The 24,393-nt window shown below is 38.7% G+C and overlaps 1 long non-coding RNA gene across 2 annotated transcripts; it reads right to left on the reverse strand.

Annotated features, from left to right (window-relative positions):
- Window positions 1-20,899: 20,899 nt before the first annotated feature.
- Window positions 20,900-23,336, reverse strand: LOC128017405 (uncharacterized). 2 transcript variants are annotated; one of them, XR_008184433.1, is made up of 3 exons: window positions 23,077-23,336; window positions 21,921-22,040; window positions 20,900-21,343 (listed from the first exon to the last, which is right to left on the reverse strand). It is a non-coding gene; the product is annotated as an uncharacterized LOC128017405 (long non-coding RNA). The 2 variants fall into 2 exon arrangements; XR_008184432.1 differs by lacking the exon at window positions 23,077-23,336 and having other exon boundaries at window positions 21,921-22,381.
- Between the last annotated feature and the right edge of the window lie 1,057 nt (window positions 23,337-24,393).

Here is a 24,393-nt window from a genome sequence, read left to right on the forward strand (position 1 = left end):
GCGACATGACATTAGCAACTGATAATGTAGGAAACCGCAGATAAATGTGCATAATCAATTGCATGAATGTATAAAAGCAATGGCAACTTGTTCAAAAGAATGAGAATCTGGTTTTATGATGTGTATAAATGTAAATGACTAGATGATGTGAAGGTTGTACAAGTAGTTTTGAGAATTTCATTTCTGTTTTGAAAAATGCACCAAAGTGACTGAGAAAAACTGTAATTCAACGGCCCGTCGTCAATTATTCCTTACTTGAAATCACTGCTTAAATAGTGTTTTGACATCGACAACCCAAGTGCATTTTACACCAAACTTGCGTCTAGTTAACTTTCTAAAGTAGCAATCGCTTCTCGGGTCGACATTAACACACTGACAAAATTATATTCAGAATAAAAAATATTTTTATACCACTTTTTAATGTGTGATTGTGTAATGGTTTTCACGAGATGCCAACCTTTCGCGAACTTTCTTCCAACACTCGTTCTCATGGAGACGCGGTGTGCAAGGAGGGGAGGGCTGTGCGCGCGCGAGTAACGTTATGTGAGAGAGACGCGTGAGTGAGAGACGCAGGGAAATGAAATGCAGCTGAACGTTTGCTCTATGAAAGACATTGAGAAAGACGAAAACTAAGGACATTTAATCTATAATTTTATTTTATTTTAGTTAGTTTTGCCAAACACACATTACAGTTTTGGTTAGTTTTGTAATGCCACGTTTTTATTTTTATTTCAGTTAACACAATTTTTTCCCAACTAGTTTTCGTTTTTTCGTTCGTTTTCGTTTACGATTATAACCTTACTATTACTTTTCCGACAACGTTGAGTCGTCTCACCCGACAACCGCGACAATCTCCTTCTAGGGCCGCTCATGCAGGCTCAGCTCAGGTGCCGGTCGCGTGCAGCGCTGCAGCCACGTAAAGAGAGTTTGCCCTTCCTCTACCGACTTTCACTTTCGGAAGGGTGCCCGAATATGGAAGTGAATGAGGCTTTACGATTTTTATTTATTTTTTTATTTATTTATTTTTTATCCAAGCCTACGTGAAATTCTGCATCCATAGTACGATTTTTTTATTTCTTTTTTTTCCACCTCGGAAGGGCAACGTGAGTCGAGAAGGGCATATGGGCAGTTGCCCGGGCAACCTGAGCAACCCCCCTGTGCACGTCCCTGGTCACAACATTTTGGAGCAGATGCATCTGAGAAGAAGAACAACGGTGAGTGTGAAGTCACCCAGGGCTGCTTGTCTCTTGAGATTTTTGTTTTTGGGTGCTTCAAGGAAGTTATAATGGGGTGTGTGTCACTGGACATCCAAATACACACTTCATACACATTTCCTGGTGTGTGTTTCAGTAAAGTTAGCAAGTAAGAGGGAACACTTTTAAAGGAAAAGTTAAACCTGAAATGAAAATATGCCAAAAATGTTCTCCCTCTTAGGCCATCCAAGATGTAGATGAATTCGTTTTTTCATGGGAAGACAATGGGTGCTGTAAGAATAAAAGAGAAACACTGTGTGCGTACAACAATCAAATACATCAGGAAGTCTTCGTTTCTAGCTAAAATATCCTCATTCCATAATATTGCTTTCTCAGTGAAAAAGTCATCTTGTCTGAATCAGGATAGAAAAATGCATGCCAAGCACAGTTTAAAACAGCCCAAAACAGGTCTAAACAAACATGTAGGTTAATTTTGTTGTGTGGACACCAGGGGATGCACTTTTTCAATGGAGGTGTTATTATGGATTATGGACTAGTATTTGGTTTAAAGTTAAAATGCCTAGACTTTTTCTCAACATGCTTTTCACTAATCGTGTGGATTATTGTGAGATATTTATCAGCTGTTTGGTCATTCTGACGGCACCCATTCACTGCAGAGGATCCATTAGTGGATAGTGAAAATAACACCTCTGAGAAATAGATCACACTCCTGCCGCCGAACTCTCAGCAGCCGGTCCAGATTACTGTCCTGCCCTCACCAGGACCGACTGGCTTCAGATGTGTGAACACTGTCCCCGTCGTCAGAAAACATTAGCACTGTGGCTGCCACTCAGGTCAGAGAACATGAAACGTAAGGTCAGCCTGAGGTCAACTAATGGGAAACGCTATGAGTATCGTGCCGGGAGTCAGTCAATGTGAATCAGCTGCGACAGAAACATGCTGATCCATTGACTCTGCTTGACAAATTTACAGTGGGGCTTTTAGTCCACGGATAGATGGCTACTATCACAATGGTTTATTTACAGATAGAACCAGCCTTTTAAAATATCATTCTTAAGTGATTTTATTGAATTGCAAATCATTACAAAAATCGTGTGACCATTGCAATTATGAAAATATCTTATATGTACACACACACACACACACACACACACACACACACACACACACACACACACACACACACACACACACACACACACACACACACACACACACACATATATATATATATATATATATGTGTGTGTGTGTGTGTGTGTGTGTGTGTGTGTGTACGTGTACATATAAGATATTTTCATAATTGTACATGGTGTTATATGATTAAATTGGTTTACATGGTAAAATTTGAGTTTACCTGATTTGGACCCGACAACTGCAAGACATCCATCATCGCCCTGCAGAGTTTGGAGGTCCTTTAGTTTGGTTTCTGCTGTGACTGTGAGGAGGGCCAAAATGATTAGTGGAGAACGGATGTAGGAGAAGATGATTGGATCAGAGGAAAAGGGAGAGGAGGGGGTCTGACACTGGTGTTAGATTATAATTGTACCTGGCTGGCAGAAAAGACACACTTAACATTTATGACTAATAATGCATGCATGTGTTCAGATGAGCACATTTACACATGTATTTCTCTCTCTCTCTCTCATGGGTTGTATTTAACCCACATTAGATGGATTACCTTTCAGAGATGAAGCAGATATAAGAAGACATTCACATGGTCATGAGACTCATGCAGAATTCAGGACTGAATGGAGCTAAACTGAAATCACAAAGAGGACATAGAATAATAGTACATTTAAAGTAGAATACAAATGGAATATGTAGAGTATTACCATTCAGGTTGTTAAGATTTTTAAAAGAATTAATTGCCAAGGCTGCATTTATTTGGTCAAATAATAATAATAATTATTATTATTATTGCTGGTTTTTTTTTTTAATATATTGTAAAATGTAATTAATTCCTTTAATGCAAAGTTTAATATTCAGCATCAAAACAGTGTTGGTTCATATTTTTGCGGAAACCTTTTTATCAGGATTCTTTGATTAATAGAAAGTTCAAAAGAAAAGCATTTATTTAAAATAGATATTTGATCAAAGTAATTTAATGTCTGCTTGCTGAATAAAAACCTCAAACTGACCCCAAACTTTTGAACTTTCTTTCAATAATTGAATGTGGATGAACAGTCTAATTTACCCCAAATTATTCTATAAACAATAATAGACATTCTGTGGTGCTGGAAGGCAAATTTAACATTTTATTTTGCTGACTGTAAATTTTGTTGACAGTGTTCTACATATCAGAATAAATTGGCATAATTAGTCTAAATAAATGACGTAACTGTGGCTAACTCCTCTGCTGCGTGACTGTGTTGTATTTGTGTGCAGTAGACCGAAATTCCTGTTCATATCCTTAATTCCAGTTCGATGCAAATTCCAACATAATATATATATATTATTTTTTTACATTCTGCATGGAACACGGTTTGACCAAACCCACACATACACACATATATATATGAGCACCCGATTCGTATGGAAGCATATGGGTAGCATTATTCAATTTGGGATGTAATATGCAAAATGACAATGCAATATGTAAAATGGCAATGCATTTCTGTATTTACATTTACATTTTCCAATACATTTGTGCAACGTTTGGTGCAAAATGAAAATGAAAATGAAATTACATAATTTTCATTTGCCATTTACTACACCAGTTTTAATATGTAAAATGAATATTAATTTTAACGCTTTATAAGTTGCAAAATTAAAATGAAAATGTATTACAGAAATGATTAGATATGTCTAAACATGTTAAAGCAAAAACTGTGGCAAAATGATCATTTAAATGTTATTTTTCTTAAATGCATTAACACTCACAGTCAAGACACTTACGATTGCATTTTCATTCGGTGTCCCGCAATGAATGTAGCAAAATTCAATGTGCACATTGAAAATGCATTCCGAGCCGATCACGTGTCCCCGCCCTCGCGCCACGTCAATCATTGTGTGAACAAGGCGGGGCTTACAGAAGGTCAGAGACTCAAATCTCAATGAGCGGATTCAAGTGAGACAAGATGGACAAGACAGTTGGTCCGTGTATGTTTTGATCATTTCGGTTTATGGCTTCAATATTTCATTCGGACTTGTGGGCGGAGCTGAAACGCTGCTTTCATCTGATTGGTCGAATCGGATCGGTTTTCATCTGACAGCCTTCAGCTCTGTCTTTTCATTCTTTCAGACAGAATAAGAGTCAGTGCGAGTGAACCACTGTAATGTTTGAAACTACCGCTCACTGTTAATTAGCATAATATTTGAATCAGATGTAGCTGGGCACATAATTCGTGCTGCTGAGACCTGCAAATTATTTTCTAGGTTGTAGTATTGTATGAATATTGTCCCACTGATAAATACAGTGCAAATAGTTCTGTCCCTTTGGATAACAGTGAAGTGGAAATAAAAATCAACAATAGACTGAACAGTTCCATGTCTGTAACATTTACCACTCTCATCTTTTAAGTCATTAGGCACTAGGTATGGGTGTGTGTGTGTGTGTGTGACATTAATAAATAATTGTAAAAATGAATAGTTACATTTCTAAATAAAAATAGTAAAATTAGCTCTATGCTGCTCAGTGCTCCTGTAGCCTACCCCAGAGCGCCCTCTCGTGGCTGTAGACGGTAATGTTTTCTCTTGGCCCTGAATAAATGCGACTTATAGTCCAGTGAGATTTATATATGTTTTTTTCCTCGTCATGACGTATTTTTGGACTGATGTAACTTATACCGAAAAATACAGGTAACATTATTATTATTATTTATTATGAGAGTAATTGACACAGACTAGAACTTTAATGTTTCACCCAATTCAGCTCATATCTTTAGACTCGTCCGACTCGTGTTGCTTGTATAACTGGCCAGACTTACCTTCCCAAAAAATCCTATTTAATTTTATTTCATAAATTTAACTATATTTATTTCCACTTCACTGTTATCCAAAGGGACAGAACTATTTGCAGTGTTTTTATCAGTGGGACAATATTCATACAATACTACGACCTAGAAATAATTTGCAGGTCTCAGCAGCACGAATTATGTGCCCAGCTACATCTGATTCAAATATTATGCTAATTTACAGTGAGTGTAGTTTCAGACATTACAGTGCTTCACTCGCACTGACTCTTATTCTGTCTGAAAGAATGACAAGACCCAGCTGAAGGTGGAGCGATTACACCAATCAGATGAAAGCAGCGTTTCAGCTCCGCCCACAAGTGCGAATGAAATATTGAAGCCATAAACCGAAATGATCAAAACATACACGGACCAACTGTCTTGTCCATCTTGTCTCACTTGAATCCGCTCATTGAGATTTGAGTCTCTGACCTTCTGTAAGCCCCGCCTTGTTCACACAATGATTGACGTGGCGCGAGGGCGGGGACACGTGATCGGCTCGGAATGCATTTTCAATGTGCACATTGAATTTTGCTACATTTATTGCGGGACACCGAATGAAAATGCAATCGTAAGTGTCTTGACTGTGAGTGTTAATGCATTTAAGAAAAATAACATTTAAATGATCATTTTGCCACAGTTTTTGCTTTAACATGTTAGACATATCTAATCATTTCTGTAATACATTTTCATTTTAATTTTGCAACTTATAAAGCGTTAAAATTAATATTCATTTTACATATTAAAACTGGTGTAGTAAATGGCAAATGAAAATTATGTAATTTAATTTTCATTTTCATTTTGCACCAAACGTTGCACAAATGTATTGGAAAATGTAAATGTAAATACAGAAATGCATTGCCATTTTACATATTGCATTGTCATTTTGCATATTACATCCCAAATTGAATAATGCTACCCATATGCTTCCATAGATTCGAACGTTATCACTCGATTGAATGGGGCGTTATCAGCAGTTATCAGCCCATAGAAATGGGCCAGGAGGGGCCTCCTGTGCCTACTAGTAGGCTCAGAAGGCCGTGATCATCCATCCAAATGGTTGATCACCCACCTCTTGCAAATATACAAGAGAAGACTCCAGATCCAATCCCAGAATTCCTGCTCCCCGGTAATCGGAAGTCTACTGGACGAATGCGGGAACGTTGCGATATTTCCTGCTTAATATTTTCAGGTAAGAGTATTAAAATTATAAAACTGAGCATTTAAACTGTAATGGAAAACAATACATACACTCGTACTGCGTGTCATGATTGTTGACATGAGATAACCGTATAGTGAAACGTTATCGCTAACGTTAGGCCATATTACGTTATTAGCCTGTCGTTACGTTAACGTTGCATGCTTTATGTGAGCATTAACGTTGCTGTATTTACTTCTGAAGCTAATGGGAGAATTTAGTTTCTAGTTAAACGCAAAGTTAAACTGTAAACATTTAAAAACTTTTTACACTCTTACAGGCTTATTGCATATTGTGTATGCTCGATAACGCCTCACTGAAGCCAGATCATAGGACTAATGTAACCCATATTGACTTGAGAGAAATATTAAACACAAGACGTATTTTAAGGCTGTTTGGAAACCTTGGGATCTTGACTAGAATGTAAAATAAAGTTCTGTGGGTTTGAACAAAGCTTGGCTGGATTTGATCCTATATCAGGAAGCTTTGGATCTGTCTTTCTATCTATATACCTTCTCAAAAATATAAAGGGAATACTTAACAACACAATATAACCCACAAGTGTTCCCTTTATTTTTTTGAGCAGTTTATCTATATAGCTAGCTAGCTGTGTATCTATCTATTTATATAATCTATCTTTAGATATAGATCTAGCTCGATGTCTATTTATCTATCTATCTATCTATCTATCTATCTTGCAATCTATATATCTAGTTATCTAGCTAGCTGGATCTATCTAACTATCGCACCAAATATCCCTCATCTGACTGCATCCCATTTTCACTCATGTGTTTCTGTCTTTTAGGCTGTGATAAGAAGTACGGTACGGGTTGCACTTTGCTTTATGTAATAATTGTCAAATATTTGATTTCAGATATGGGAAAAGCACTTAAGATGAGCACACGTTTCAGGAACGTTAAAATTAAGTTGGTGAGGAGGTCTATGGTGGGCCCTGCAAGTTTTCTTACCTCAGTCAAGGTCTTCCCCAGCCCAGCTACAATCAGACCCACTCTTCCGACCCTTCTATTACATCTCAACCTGCTGAACCTGATGATGCGACACAAGCTGTTCTGAGAGTGCATACAGTAAGGCAAAGAAGAGAGAGCTTCATGCCTGGGATGCAGTCTAGGATGAGATGCTTAAGGTGTCGTTTGAATGTTCAGCACAGATCACTACCCAGTGTGCTGTCTGCCGAGAACATGCTGATTATAGGTGCATTGAGTGCAGCTCCACTGCAGTGTTCTGTGAGGTTTGCCTGAAGAGGATTCACAGAAATTTACTGCATCTTCCTGAAAAGTGGAATGTAAGAACAATAGCATACAGTCTTACATTGCTATTGCTATACTTGCATATGTGACACCCTGTACGTGTAGTCACAGGAATAATTTGTTTTATTTTCCCATGTGTTTAATTATTTAATTTCTGTTTATAAAGTTGTTTACTGTTATTAGGGTTAATGGTGATGCGTAGTGATCTTAGTGGACAGTAGGGGGAGACGCTGTGCTGATTAGGTACTGTGTGATTAAAGGTGAGTCGCAGAGAAGATGCCATTACAAGAGCGACTCCATGACTAAAAGCAGCAAAACTGTGTCTCTCCTTGTTTATTTAAACAGGTGGGTGAAATCGATCACCAAGGATATAAAACATTAAAGAAAATGTCGATTTCATGTGTATGTGGTTGCAGGAGGGTAATATACATTTCCTGGGTCAAATTAAGATGTTTAAAAGAGACATTGTTTGTGTTTATGAAAAAGCTGATTCTTTCGCGGGTGTTTTGGCGTTAGGCCTTGTATTAATATAAGACCATCCAAATTGTTAGAGGCTCCAACACACTGAATACCCAAAGTAATGTAATGTTTATTGTGTTTACAGTTTTATAATTGTGTTTGTAGCATGTAAAGTGATGTATTGAGCAATTGCCATACATGTTAAAATATCTATATATACCTTTTGAATATTATATGCTGTTATTGTTTTGATATGATGTTTTAATGATCTTCCTTCTGTTTAAGTATATTTGCTCTATATAGTAATTCAGTTTCAATGTTTATATATCGTGTAATTAATGGTTCGCTCAACTTTTTAGTTATACAGTGGCTTATAACATTTTTGCACATACAAGGGAGACTGCAATGTATAGTGATGTAAAGGAAGGAGATACTGAGTTATATGACAGAAATACAGATTGAGTGTAAGAAAACTTGTACAAGCCTTATGCAACACGTTTATTAGTGTTTGGGTTGAGTCACATGCAAGGTGACCTAAGACATTGTGATTAAATTATACAACAAATATATGTAAAATGATACAATCTTTGACTTGTTATAATAAATCATTACAAGAGCGACTCCATGACTAAAAGCAGCAAAACTGTGTCTCTCCTTGTTTATTTAAACAGAAAACTTACTGCAGCACCTCCAGTCAGACGGCGGGTGTGCTACAGATTTTGGGGGCTCGTCCGGGATCTAGCGCCACCTGCTGGTACGCGGATCCAATGCAAATGAACCAAAGGACGGCTGAGTGACGGGTGATCGGCGTAAGGACCACGAAGGGCAGCTCGAGAGCAGCAGGAGAACCAAGGTTCGGCAGTGAAGGTGTTTCCTGGCTGGGGAGGAGCATTGCAGCGTGGTGTGAGCCAAGGGTGAACCCATCAGTTTCAGGATCGTCTATGAAATGACTTCTAGCGAGAGAAAAGCAACGGTGTGGGAAATCAAGAAAAAGCTTCATCAGCTAACCCATGATGAACTGATCAGCCTGATGGATTGTCTGGAGCCAGCTACAGACCCAGAAAGAAACAGGTTGGATATAACTGACGAAGAGTGTTGCTTTGAGTACATTGTTGATTACATGGCCAGTGACTCTCTTCTAGGATTAGAAGATGGGGGTTTGTCTCACCTGCTCCTGTTGAAAGACCGTGTTGATTTGATAATCCAGAAACGTAATGTCAGTTCTGCTTTGCATGACACTGAGTCACTTACACCACCACAACAACCTACACTTACCACACACACGCAGACACAACAGATGGAATATAACCAATTGGTAAATAGCTATGAAGAGTTAGGGCGAAAACTAGCACAATACAAAATTGATGCCAACCCTAGTAAATCAGAATCTCCCCAGATTAGTTGTAGCTTGCCTGTGAATGTAGCTCGTGAGGCGAGTGGTGGAAAAAGGGAAAGTATGATTTCTCTCCGTGATCTTCAGCTACTGCCGTTCCAACACAGGGAGTTCAAAATTCAGGGGGGGCAGATTGGTGACAGTACCTCTGATATAAGCTACACAAGTGTAACCAAGCAAATAGATGAAGGACTAGCAGCTAACCACAGTGAAAATGATATCATCAGAGGTGTCCTGAGAGTCATTAAGCCAGGGAACTTTAAGGACATGTTAGTTAACAAGGAGGGACTGACAATCCAAGAGTTAAAGAGTTTCCTACAGTCACATTTGAATGAGAGAAGTAGCTCTGAGCTCTTCCAGGAGTTAATGTGCGGTAAACAGAATGACAACGAGACTCCCCAACAATTCCTGTATAGATTGATTGGCCTGAAACAGAAACTAATTTTCCTGTCTAAGCAAGCTGTCACAGACCTGGAGTATGACGAACAGACAATTCAAAATGTGTTTCTGAGAACAATTTATCAGGGCATGGCTGCTAAGTACAACCAGTTTCGCACAGAATTGAAACCTCTGCTTACAAACCGGCTGGTTACAGATGAGGCACTTCTGCGCCAAGTAACTCAGATAGCCAGTGACGAGAGTGAAAGACAACGTCGGTTGGGACAAGCTTCACGTCAAAGAGTGTCGAATGCCCTCAGCGCCCAGTGTGAGTCCAGCCAAGGTAGGAATGCAGATTGCAATAGACAAATTGATCAAACTGAGACGATTCGTCGTCTAAGTGCACAAATTGAAGCTCTTACAAAGACTGTTGAATCACTTGCAAGGGCGAGAACAACAGAAGGTTCGTGCAAAGTCCCTGATTCCCAGATGCAGCGAAAGCATCGTAGACAGAGGTGTCCCAGATGTAGTAGCAAAGATGTTACCGTTTGCAATCATTGCTTTTCGTGTGGTGAGGAAGGACATCTTGCGGTGGGCTGCCTAAGGAGGGAAAAGGTTTCGGGAAACGACCAGCGGCCACTGACAAGGGGCGAACAGTGACCGTGCATCCCCAGCCCCAGGTTAAGGAGAAAGAAGCTCGTATGGTTAGAACAGCTGATTCGTCAAACCAAAGAGAACATCCCCGTGATCGTGTAGCCCAGCTCATTGGGAAGAAAGCTATCCTCAAGTGCCACATCCATGGTTTTGCAGTAACCGCTCTACTGGACACAGGAGCACAAGTGAGTATAATCGATCACAACTGGAAGAGTAAATACTTACCAGAACAAACTCTGAGACCGCTGTCAGAGATAGTCAATGGGAGCGATTTCAGTGTTTCAGCTGTTAATGGAGAACCGTTGCCATTTGAGGGATGGGTAGAACTGACAGTGAACCTGCCTGGGAATGATGACCCAAGTTTGGTTATTCAAGTGCCTTTCCTTGTGGGGAAGATACCATTAGAGCGGCCGTTGCTGGGGTTTAATGTCATTGAGGAACTAATAAGAGGAAAGGAGGACACTGAACAGGGCCTATGTGCATTTTCAGAACTACTAAAGATAGCCCTGGACATCAAAGGTGAACAAGTCAACGCGATAGTGAACCTCATTCAGGAACAACCCCATGTGCACCCTGAGGCTGTTGTCACAGTTGGCCCTAGAGATGTTGTCATACCAACAGGCCAAGTTACTCATGTAAAATGTGAGGTACCGGTTGACTTGAAATTTTCGGAGCCAGTAGTGCTGTTCGAGTCCAATGAGGAGAGTGCATCATTGACTCAATTAGACATTGGAGAAGGTCTTATGGAATTAGAGGGGACAGATCGGCCATATGTTAGGGTTCCCTTGTGCAACCCTAACACTTGGGAAGTCACTATAAGACGACATACACCTCTAGGAAGTATACAGACTATAGCTAGTATTATCAAAACGGAGCAACAAGACCTGGAAAAAAATGGTGACCTACCAATGAGCCGGGGAGAAAAACCAGGTTCCCAAGTACAGGAGGACGACTGCAGGGCAGACAGTTTGTGGCATCCGCCGGTCGATTTAAGTCATCTGGAAGAAGAACAGCAGAAAATAGTCAAAGGCATGCTTCATGAAGAAGCCAGCGTCTTCTCCCATGGGGATGATGATATTGGGTGTATCCCAAGCTTACAGATGACAATTAACCTGAAGGATGACATCCCTGTTCAGCGAGCCTATGCCTCCATCCCAAAACCCCTGTATAAGGAAGTGAAGGAATACGTCCAGGACTTACTAGCTCGGGGTTGGGTGGTAAAGTCAAAGTCTCCGTATGCAGCCCCGGTGGTGTGTGTCCGGAAGAAAGATGGCACGCTGAGACTGTGTATAGACTACAGATTATTGAATCAGAAGACAGTTCCAGACCGACATCCACTTCCCCGGATCCAGGACCTTATTGACACCCTTGGAGGCTACCGATGGTTTTCAATCTTAGATCAGGGGAAGGCCTACCATCAGGGATTCATGGCAGAGGGATCTCGACACCTTACTGCATTCACGACCCCTTGGGGACTATATGAGTGGGTGCGCATACCTTTTGGATTGGCTAACGCACCAGCGGCATTCCAGAGGAGTATGGAGGGAATGGTGGATTCACTGAGAGATGAATTATGCATACCATATCTTGATGACATACTTTGCTTTGGCAAAACATTCAGTGATCATGTCCAGGGACTTAGGAGAGTTCTTAGAGTACTGAAGGATCATGGGGTAAAGTTGAGGCCAGCAAAGTGTGAGCTCTTCAAGAGGGAGGTCAGATATGTGGGAAGACTAGTTTCAGAGGATGGTGTTCGCATCGACCCAAAAGACCTAGAAGCGGTCCTCTCCCTAAAAGAGCAAAAGCCCACCACCGTTGGGGAGTTGCGGCGATTGTTGGGGTTCCTCAGTTATTACCGCACCTTCATTCAGGATTTTTCACGAATCGCTAAACCACTGTATGAGCTCCTCCAGTCTCGGGGAACAATAGCAGTTGAGGAGCAGAATAAATCTGGTAAAGCTGGGAAAAGAGGAAATCAGTTACCATCCCGTGCAAAAGTAGAGTGGACGAGTGTGCACCAAGGTGTGTTGGAGAGACTCATTGAGGCGCTAACCACTCCCCCAGTACTAGCTTACCCGAACTTTGAACTTCCATTTGTACTCCATACAGATGCGTCCGAACAGGGGCTTGGGGCTGTGCTCTACCAACAGCAAGAGGGCCGGCTCAGAGTCATTGGCTATGGTTCCAGGACGTTGACTCCTGCTGAGAGAAGTTATAGGCTCCACTCCGGCAAGCTTGAGTTTTTGGCACTCAAATGGGCGGTCTGTGAGAAGTTCCGCGATTACTTGTTCTATGCGCCACACTTTACAGTCTTCACAGACAACAACCCATTGACGTATGTCCTCAGGACGGCCAAACTCAATGCGGTTGGACATAGATGGGTTGGAGAATTGGCGGACTTCAGATTTGACATTCGCTACAGACCAGGCAAAGTGAACATGGATGCAGACATGCTCTCTCGATGTGCCCTCGATATCGATAAGTTTATAACTGCATGTACTGAAGTTCTCACCGAGGAGGTGGTCCGGGCCACATGGGAAGGACTTCAGGCTGACCAAGAGAAAGATGTTGCTTGGGTTGCAGCTCTTAATGCACGTCAAGAGGATGTAGAGTGCCTATTTGGAAAGAGGTTTATGACGCTTGATCACTCTGAGGTGAGAGCAGCTCAGAGGGAAGATCCTGTTGTTGGTAAGGTGATCGAATTAAAAGAGAGTGGTGGGGAGATTACACCTGACGTGATGAAAACTGCAAAAGGAGGCCTCAAGAGACTGTTGTATGAGTGGAGAAAATTGGATCTCCAAAATGGACAGCTCTTTCGTAAGACCAGTCACAGATCTCAACTTGTTCTTCCAGCTAAGTTTAAACAGGTGGCCTTGAAACAGCTACACAATGACATGGGTCATGTTGGGACGGAATGTGTTCTGGACTTAGCAAGGAACAGATTCTACTGGCCTTTTATGAAGAAGGAGATCGAGCACTATGTCACCCAGCAGTGCCAATGCGTGAAGCAAAAGAAACCAGTGGTGAAGATCAGAGCCCCGATGGGAAGTCTTACCTCAAGTTGCCCACTGGATCTGGTGTCCATCGATTACCTCCACCTGGAGCGGAGTCGTGGTGGATACGAATATATCCTGGTCCTGGTGGACCATTTTACCAGATTTGCCCAGGCGTACCCGACAAGAGACAAGTCTGGAAGGACGGCAGCTGAGAGGATATTTAATGACTATATCCCAAGATTTGGTTACCCTTCTCGGCTTCATCATGACCAAGGCCGTGAATTCGAGAACCATCTCTTTGCAACTTTGCAGCGGTTGACAGGTGTCAGCAATTCAAGAACAACACCTTATCACCCCCAAGCAAATCCAGCAGAACGCTTCAATCGCACCCTGCTACAAATGTTGAGAACGCTGGAGGAGAAAGAAAAGGACAGGTGGAAAGATCACCTCCCAAAGGTAGTGCATGCTTACAATTGCACTAAGCATGAGGCCACAGGGTTCTCTCCATTCTTCCTTCTGTATGGACGTCACCCTCGCTTGCCCATAGACTTGTTGTTTGGTCTAAGATCAGAGGATGACCAATACTCACCTCGAGAGTATGCAGAGAAGTGGGCCCAACGGATGGCTGATGCTTATAAACTAGCTTCGGACAACAGTAAACAAGCGAGTGCACGGAACAAGAAATACTATGACCAGCACCTTCGTGGTGTTGTGCTGCAACCCGGAGATCGAGTTCTGGTTCGGAACCTGAGTGAACGAGGTGGGCCTGGAAAGTTAAGGTCATATTGGGAGAAAACAGTGCATGTAGTCAAAGAAAGAGTAGGAGATGGGCCAGTCTATCATGTATACCCCGAGTCCAGTGGAGGTCAAAATCCGGCGACGATACGTACCTTGCATCGGAACCTGCTTCACCTGGTTAACGACCTACCTGTAGATCCGCCACCTCCGGGAGCTAACAACCTATGTAGACCTAAGGGAAGGAAACAAAGATTGTTAAAATCAGCAAGACAGCCTGAAGAAGCAAATTCAAGTGATTCATGTTCAGATGACAGTGATGCTCCGAGAGCGTACTACTGGTTGCGATCCTCAGAAAAGCCGAGAGCTGAGCAGAGAAGGATTATTTCTGAAACGTACGAAAGAGAAGATCGGGGATGGGGAAAAGGTGAGGATAGACCTGCAAGGAATGAAGGGATTGCTGTAGGAGTACAGGAAGAATACTTACCTGAGTCGGAGGCAACTCACCCATCAACTGACTTATCTGTGGCCCTAGAACATGAGATGATGGAGGATGAGCAGAGAGAGATGGTATCTGTGAAGGGAGAAAGACAAATGGGTAGTTCAATAGGAAAAGCTGAAGATGTATATGTGAGAAAATCAAGCAGAGAAAGGAAACCCACACGGGTCTTTACTTACCCCTCATTGGGTCAGCCCAATTATGAACTCACCACTGAGATCGGGGCTGCTCAATTTATGCCGACACAGCAGTTACCATACTACTCAAATGGGGTACAGGGACCAGTATATGTGACTTGTGCTTATGTTCCTCCTACATTTGCTTATCAGATAGGTTCCCATCCTCCTTTATCATATTATACTAACTTTTGTGGACACTAGAGAATTAGTACTCACAAGAAAATGGAACTAAGACACGTACACTTACATGACCATGAGCAATTAACACACAGATTACACTTTGACAAAGGAATCTTGAAATTGGTTGCATCTGAGTAGATTGTTTGTGTAATTGGGAAAAATGTTTATAAGGGTTCAGGGGTCAGTGTTGTGTGGAGCCATTTCTTTTTGTCAGGGAGAGTGTGACACCCTGTACGTGTAGTCACAGGAATAATTTGTTTTATTTTCCCATGTGTTTAATTATTTAATTTCTGTTTATAAAGTTGTTTACTGTTATTAGGGTTAATGGTGATGCGTAGTGATCTTAGTGGACAGTAGGGGGAGACGCTGTGCTGATTAGGTACTGTGTGATTAAAGGTGAGTCGCAGAGAAGATGCCATTACAAGAGCGACTCCATGACTAAAAGCAGCAAAACTGTGTCTCTCCTTGTTTATTTAAACAGGTGGGTGAAATCGATCACCAAGGATATAAAACATTAAAGAAAATGTCGATTTCATGTGTATGTGGTTGCAGGAGGGTAATATACATTTCCTGGGTCAAATTAAGATGTTTAAAAGAGACATTGTTTGTGTTTATGAAAAAGCTGATTCTTTCGCGGGTGTTTTGGCGTTAGGCCTTGTATTAATATAAGACCATCCAAATTGTTAGAGGCTCCAACACACTGAATACCCAAAGTAATGTAATGTTTATTGTGTTTACAGTTTTATAATTGTGTTTGTAGCATGTAAAGTGATGTATTGAGCAATTGCCATACATGTTAAAATATCTATATATACCTTTTGAATATTATATGCTGTTATTGTTTTGATATGATGTTTTAATGATCTTCCTTCTGTTTAAGTATATTTGCTCTATATAGTAATTCAGTTTCAATGTTTATATATCGTGTAATTAATGGTTCGCTCAACTTTTTAGTTATACAGTGGCTTATAACATTTTTGCACATACAAGGGAGACTGCAATGTATAGTGATGTAAAGGAAGGAGATACTGAGTTATATGACAGAAATACAGATTGAGTGTAAGAAAACTTGTACAAGCCTTATGCAACACGTTTATTAGTGTTTGGGTTGAGTCACATGCAAGGTGACCTAAGACATTGTGATTAAATTATACAACAAATATATGTAAAATGATACAATCTTTGACTTGTTATAATAAATCATTACAAGAGCGACTCCATGACTAAAAGCAGCAAAACTGTGTCTCTCCTTGTTTATTTAAACAGAAAACTTACTGCAGCACCTCCAGTCAGACGGCGGGTGTGCTACACATACAGACAGCAAACTCACAGTAATCTCAACAGATTCATTAGATACTTCAAATTGTTTTGGCACTATGCAGTATCAACTGTTAGTGTCACAAGTTTGTTGTTTTAAAAACATTAGAGCTATCCATCTTTCTTACAGAATGTTTACTATGAGCCATCGTCCCTGGGATTATTCTTATATTTACCTGAAGCCCATGGAACCCATGCTGTGTACACAAAGGACATGAAGGTCATTGTCAGCACAGGTTTGTCATTTTACCTGATACAAAATCTTAATGTATTTAATTTTATTGACAGGTTAAGGAATTCAATCATATTACATGTGGAGTAATGATTTCCTTTAAGGAATTAATCAAATTTGTGATGCAATAAAAAAAAAAAAAAGTCATGATAGTTATAGTTTATATACTATCATGATAGGTAAAAATGTATAGCCTGAATCCACTGTAAGTCGCTTTGGATAAAAGCGTCTGCTAAATGCATACATTTAATTTAATTTATACTGATATGGTAGTCTCTATAGTACTACTAGATTATGTTTTTATGTTATTTTCCTCTTTATATTTGGCAGGACGGTTCTGCACCGTTACAGTCAACATGTGTGCGTGTGAACCAGAAACCTGTACTCTGCTAAGATATGGGCTCTGATTAGACAGCCTTCTCCATCCCTCTGCTAGAGCTTTCTGTTTCTCTGTCACTGGAGTGTCAGGTTTCTGTTGAGGGTTTTTCGCAACACCCCATATCCCATTTTAGGCATCACCACTTCCGACAAAGAAGTTTGGTTGATATTTGCCCACAATTAAATGATGGCACCATATGCCCAGCATGTCCAAAGGTTGGTTATAATTCCAGCGTGGTTCTTGTTTGATTAAATTAATGGCATAGAAATAAAATCTGAATTAATATCAAACTTAAAAGTTAATTTGTGTATGTAGTATTGTAATAGAATAGTAATAGTATAAATGTATAAACCTGGTGCGGGTACAAAACCAGTGTTACTGTAAGTGTTTGTTTTCCAGGCGGATGGAGATATGATTGTCACATTGGATGCCAACTTTGGCCTTGTGAGGAATCAAAGCTCTGGGACAAGTGCAGTTGATCCATTACACGGAACCCACGTGTTTGTTGATGAAAAGGATGTAGAGGAATACCTGCTATCACATCTTGATAGCTCAAAGCCTCGAGGTTAATCATTGTTGCAGAATTTCATTCGAGTCCATGAAATATTAATTAAACTTGTGAAAAAAGATCACTATTCCCCTCATAAATCTATGTTTTCCTTAAATCTTTAGGACTGCAGTAAGCTGCTCTCATTCAAGGTATTATAATATTATATAATATAATTACTTTACTGCATTACTTGTGCGGACATGTTGTTTTACCAGGTCTGATCTATTTTAAAGCTTAGGCACTGTATTTAAGCATACATATACACCACTAGTCTGTCTGTATGAGTACAAAATTAAAAAATAAACTGTCTATAATTGTTACTGTACAAGCACAGTAAAATATTTATATAAAAAATATTGCACTACTGTTATTTTGCATAGAATACATTGTTCAACAATATTTTTGCACACTCATCCAACTGCATTTATTACCACTGTTCTCACGTTCCTGCTCTTCATAATGTTTATATAATCCTTCATTGCTCTGTTCATAATGTACATACAATCCCTACATTGCATTCATATTTATATTCTGTATATACTCTGATCAATATTGTATATAGCAACTCCACTGTACATTCTGTATATCATAGCTTTACTTACTCAGCACTTTTATGTATATAAAACACTATATTCTTGCACTTCTGGTTAGATGCTAACTGCATTTCATTAGCTCTGTACTTGTACTCTGCATAATGACAATAAAGTTGAATCTAATCTAATCTAAAAAAAAAAAATGTGTTTACCATAATGTAATATGTTATTTACTGTAATGTACAAATGTGTGGGAGGTGTTTTGTTTTTTGTGAGCTCACCATCAAAATCCCCTTCGACTGAGTTGAAATGAAAATAAATTATTGGATCTTGAATCCTCTGAAGCAACTATGAGTTTGTAAAAACATAAAATAAAAGGGAACATAGAGGTTTATTGACTCTACGAGTTACAGCCATGTTTTCAGCCATGGTGCTCTGCACTTATTCACAGCACATTTAAAGTCAATTAAAAGTAATTTACTAAATAACATACAATGAATTTACAGTCAAAATCCGTATGTGACAGTGTGCCACATTCAGTAGGTTCCTACATAACTGTTATTGGCTTGAAATTCTCCAGATCCAAGCCTATGTAATTTAACACATTTTTTCTCTTCTTCCCATTGGCTGTTTTCGTTTTATTTTCACTTTCTTCTTTCATTGAATGTATATTACATTTAGTTTGTTCGTTGTTTGTTGCCATGGTTGTTACGTTGCTATCGCTGAAACCACGTGGCTTGCATAACGTACTTCCGTCCAAAAGTATTTTATTCACAAGACACTTTTTTTAAAATGATGAATTCAACATTTGTCCACGAAAAAACAACAACAAACAGATAACTCAACAATAAGATATGTTGATATAACTTTTGCACATTTCTCCTTCGATTCAGAGAAATACATTTTTGGTAGCAGAAGGTTACGGAAGTGCATTGTGTTGTGGGCGGGGTTTGCGCGTTCTACATTTCGGCTAAAAAGTCTTAAATAAACAAATATATTTAGATTTTCTTAACGTAAATCATCTAGATGCAGCGTAATTAATAGATTGGTTGTACTAGATATTTGATATATTCAGTAGATATATCTTTTTACAACCCTAATTTCCAACCCTAATTCGCAAACCAGATACTACAACTGCAGTGCTTGATTTGTATCAAGCTGCACTGAGTAGCTATAGGGAATTGTAGTTTTAAAAAAAATCGTGTATTTCTTAGAATTGGATATTGCAAATAGTGAGTTGAGAGTACAGTGTGGAGTTTAGGCGGATTGTAAACATATCTATGTAAACAGATTTTAAATGTCTAAATTTTAAATGGGTTCAAATGACTTTTAACCCGATTTGACAATATCCAGAGCTGTTGACTATATTTACATCATAAATGAGGACAAGAGCTCTCTATAACAGTTAGTCCCACTTGTGTAGCACTTTTTATTGCTTTATTATAAGCCTTCAAATATGCACCAAGGTGATGTTTCAAAGGTCAGTATTTCAAAACAGGAGCTATGTAGAATCTTCATACTTACATATGTTACTCTCTGGGTCAAGACCTTTCTAACTTTGTATATGGTTTAGCTCTACGACAAAGTTTTAATTTTCTCATTTCACATGCACAAGCCATCTCGGGTGTAGTTTCAGAGAGCTATTTGAAGGCTCAATAGCCATAGCCTATATAAAAAGAAGCTATTTGCTTGTTTGTTTCTGACTTTGTAAACAGATTTATGAACCCACAACATGACAAATACCCTGTCCGCACACACACACACACAGAGAGACTCATTTTGCATTTCTGTTTGGTTCCCATGTGGCAAATCTAATTATGGGATGGTTCACCCAAAAATGAAAATTCTGTCATCATTTACTCACCCTCATGTCATTCCAAACCTGTATGAGTTGCTTTCTTATGTTGAACATAAAAAAGATAATTTGAAGAATGCTGGTAATGGCTGGTAAAAGTTAAAGTTTTTACAAGGTTTCTGAGCAGAAGATCATTAAATGTTTTCTCTGTCCATGTTACCAAAACTCATGTGTCATTTAAAAAGCATGTTTGAAAGCATGTCAATTAATTTCTTTGCATTCATCTAGATGCAATGTAATTAATACTTTGGCTATACTAGATATTTTATTTGTTCAGTAAATATATAATTTTACAACCCTAATTTGCAAACCAGATAAACTAATCAGATTTAAAATGTATAATTAATTATATATATATATATATATAATTGAACGACAGCACTTTGAATTAAATGTAGTCTACCCATGGCAGACAACTGCAAACAAAAGTGGAACACACCAGTCCTCCCTCACATAAACTGACAATAAACTTTATTTATCTGAATCCAAGGAGAAACAATTGATATCCTTAACACAGATAAAATGATACCCTTTACATTTTCTCTTAAATGTTTATCATTAAAATAAAAGCGTAACAGTAATTGTGAAGAAAATACTTCAGAGTGGAAGTAAGCAATGCCATAGAAACCATTTAAATTTAAAATAAATAAATTGTAGTGTTCAGCTGTATACCAAAGTTTTTACAAGTACCAGTAACCATCTTTTCAATATATTTTTTTGCCAAGCATCTCCTACTGACAGCAAAACTGTGAAAAATATAAAGTTATGTGAAGCATCTAATCATAACATGAAATCATACTCTGACCCACTGTTGTGAATATTAAGGTGAGGTCCTTGCTAAAACCCAGCCCTACTGAACCAATGATGAAACAGGTATATATATATATATATATATATATATATATATATAAAAACATGTAGACTCAATTCAGTACAATATAACTTTATTGGTCCCCACATAAGTCCTGTATAAAGGAGAACACATTGATGGTGCCAACAAACAACAATAATAAATAAAAATGGGGTGAATGAAAATAACAAAAAGATCACAATTTTCTTCTTTCGTGTGAAGTGTGGTCATTACAATAAATTTGCAGCATATGTATGTATTGTGTGTGTGTGTTTGTATGGATGGGTTGGGGGCCGTCAACACAGTAAAAACAACTCAAACAAGTAACAAGATACATCTTCAGGGTGTTAGCATGGTGTCTTGACCCTGGCAGTGAACGCACATGTTCTTTTTAAAGCCACATGCTGTGTGTGACCATGATTGGCACACTGTGCACTGAGACCATGAATGCCACTTCTTTCTTGCATTCTTCTTCTTATCATAAAAATGGACGCAGCAGACACAGCACAAATTGCCTCCATCTACCAAAGAAAAAACACAAATATTTTGAAAGTCAAGCCAGTTAGTTTAAATCATACTCATCACTATATTTAAAGCAACATCTCAAAGGCAGCTTGTTCATTTTGAACTGTTGCCAAAGGAATATGTGGGTATTGCACATCAATTCATCTCAGATCTTTAGGAAAACTCTGGGTTTTTCGTTTCAGAAATGGATGTAAATCAAACCTGAAACAGAGGGGTAACTACATTTTAATTTAACAAATCTCATGACCACTTTTTTCTTCAGCTGCTTCAAGTTTGATATGGTGGTATGAGTCTTTGACAATTTCTTCAATGTGAGAATATTTGATGTTGATAGCCTTGTAAACAAAAATCAGCTGGAATATTTTTTTGTAACGAACTCATTTGAAATTATGATAAAAACTAGAGATAAACAATCCAGTTGTCTAACACAATGTTCTGCACACACCACAATTGCTGTTGATCATCCTTCCATCTAATACTTTAAGAATACCACTAATGCTTAGCAAATGAATCCTGTTTCCAAACATCTAACTTCAGCTTCTTAAGGTGCATTTTAATTCGGGCATCCCTCACCTCAGGGTTTAGTGTCCTGTGCCTGCCCATGTGCCCTCAGTGCTGCTGCCTCTTGAATGTATTTCTGCTTTGCATCTTCCCCCAATGTGGCGCATCTGCCCTTAATATCATTCATTGTGCCTGAAGAAAAAATAGATGCACAGAAAACTTAACGCATTAGTCAGCATCTCCTTTTAAAGTAAATTCATACAACGACAATCAGTACTTGGGTTGTGAAAACCATTTATCTGTAACAACTCTGTAAAAACAAGATAACGTGTAAAGTAGATGCCCTGATGATTCTTTTCAATACACTCAGCATTCTTAAACTGATGAATGCAATTTGTGTGAGTGAAGTACTTCCCAAATACTATCATGAAAATCTGTTTCATGACGCTTCATGTATATATATATAGATAGATAGATAGATAGATAGATAGATCAATTATATAAATATATACACAGCTAGCAAGCTTTAGAGAGAGTGAGAGAGAAAGAGAGAGACAGACAGATAGACACAGACAGCTATATATATATATATATATATATATATATATATATATATAGATAGATAGATAGATAGATAGATAGATAGATTATATAAATATATACACAGCTAGCTAGCTAGTATAGAGAGAAAGAGACAGACAGACAGACAGACAGACAGACAGACAGACAGACAGATAGATAGATAGATAGATAGATAGATAGATAGATAGATAGATAGATAGATCCAAACCCACAGAACTTTATTTTACACTCTAGTCAAGATCCCAAGGTTTCCAAACAGCCGTAAAATACGTCTAGTGTTTAATATTTCTCTCAAGTCGATATGGGTTACATTAGTCCTATGATCTGGCTTCAGTGAGGAGTTATCGAGCATACACAATAGCCTGTAAGAGTGTAAAAAGTCATTTTGACAGTTTAACTAGAAACTAAATTCCCCCATTAGCTTCAGACGTAAATACACACTCATATTAGCAACGTTAATGCTCACATAAAGCATCCAACGTTAACATAACAACACGCTAATAACGTAATATGATCTAGCGATAACGTTTGCAGACACATCGCAATACGGTTATCTCATGTCAACAATCATGACACGCAATACGAGTGTATGTATTGTTTTCCATTACAGTTTAAATGCTCAGTTTTATAATTTTAATAGTCTTACCTGAAAATATTAAGCAGGAAATATCGCAACGTTCCCGCATTCGTCCAGTAGACTTCCGATTACCGGTGAGCAGGAATTCTGGGATTGGATCTGGAGTATTCTCTTGTATATTTGTGGGTGATCAACCATTTGGATGGATGATCACGGCCTTCTGAGCCTACTAGTAGGCACAGGAGGCCCCTCCTGGCCCATTTCTATGGGCTGATAACTGCTGATAACGCCCCATTCAATCGAGTGATAACGTTCGAATCGGGTGTATATAGCTACATACATACATACATACATACACACACATGAGTGTTGTGTTCAGGTCTCTATCAGTCAAATAACAGGCATCTTTTCTCTCCATCTCTACGTCCAAGATCGTCGAAGCGCTCAGTAAAGGATCTTTGGGAAGGCGCTAATGTGATGGACAGCAGGGAAGTGCGTGTGAAAAACTTACAGAAAGTATTTCACTCAGCCATCGCTTTAAAAAGGGCTCCACTGAAGAATCTGACCCACTCGTGATTGTGGAGAGAAGGCTGGGATGTAACAAGTCAACGATTGAAAAAGGGCACCTCAGTTTCAAAATGCGATTAAAAATGAGCAAGCAAAAAAAAAAAAAAAAAAAAAAAAAAAATAATAATAATAATAATAAAACAATAATAATAATAATAAAAATAAAATAATAACGAATACATAATCTAAATGATTAAATGTTAATTGCAATATGACTGTAGAGATCACCGCAGGATGCGCAAAGCGTTTTATTTATTTATTTTTTTAATTCTGATTGAAACGCGATTGTTGTTACCAAAACTTGCCACTTGATGGTGGAGAATTTTTGATGGTTGCCAAGGCATTGCTATGTGGTTGTTAAGGTGTTCTAAATGGTTTTCAGTGCATTGCTAAATATAATATAAAGGCCTATACAGACCTGAAATTAATTTATCAAATAATAATATATTTCATTGCCTGATATTACTATTAGGCTACATCTAAAGTAAAAAATAAATAAATAATAATAATTCTGATAACCACTTAATCCAGGCGGTAAAGAAATACGATAAATTGAGTCTTTCCACAAGCTGAGCTATAGCCTAAACACACGACACTAAAATAATGCATTAATTAAACAACAACATAATAAACATAAAACGCAAATCCAGATAACTGCTAACAAAAACTAACAAGAAATATAGCCTAACTATAAATACAAATTACAGTTAGGTTTTTCCTTCAATAGGCCTAAATATGGCAGAACAGTCGCTTAGAAAAGTCTTGGAAACCTCTTCAGAAAGTGAGGCGTTAGCGTATAGTATTCGTCTTGCGCTGCAT

This window comes from Carassius gibelio, chromosome A7 (genome assembly GCF_023724105.1).
Source record: "Carassius gibelio isolate Cgi1373 ecotype wild population from Czech Republic chromosome A7, carGib1.2-hapl.c, whole genome shotgun sequence".
NCBI classification, from domain to species: Eukaryota; Metazoa; Chordata; class Actinopteri; order Cypriniformes; family Cyprinidae; genus Carassius; species Carassius gibelio.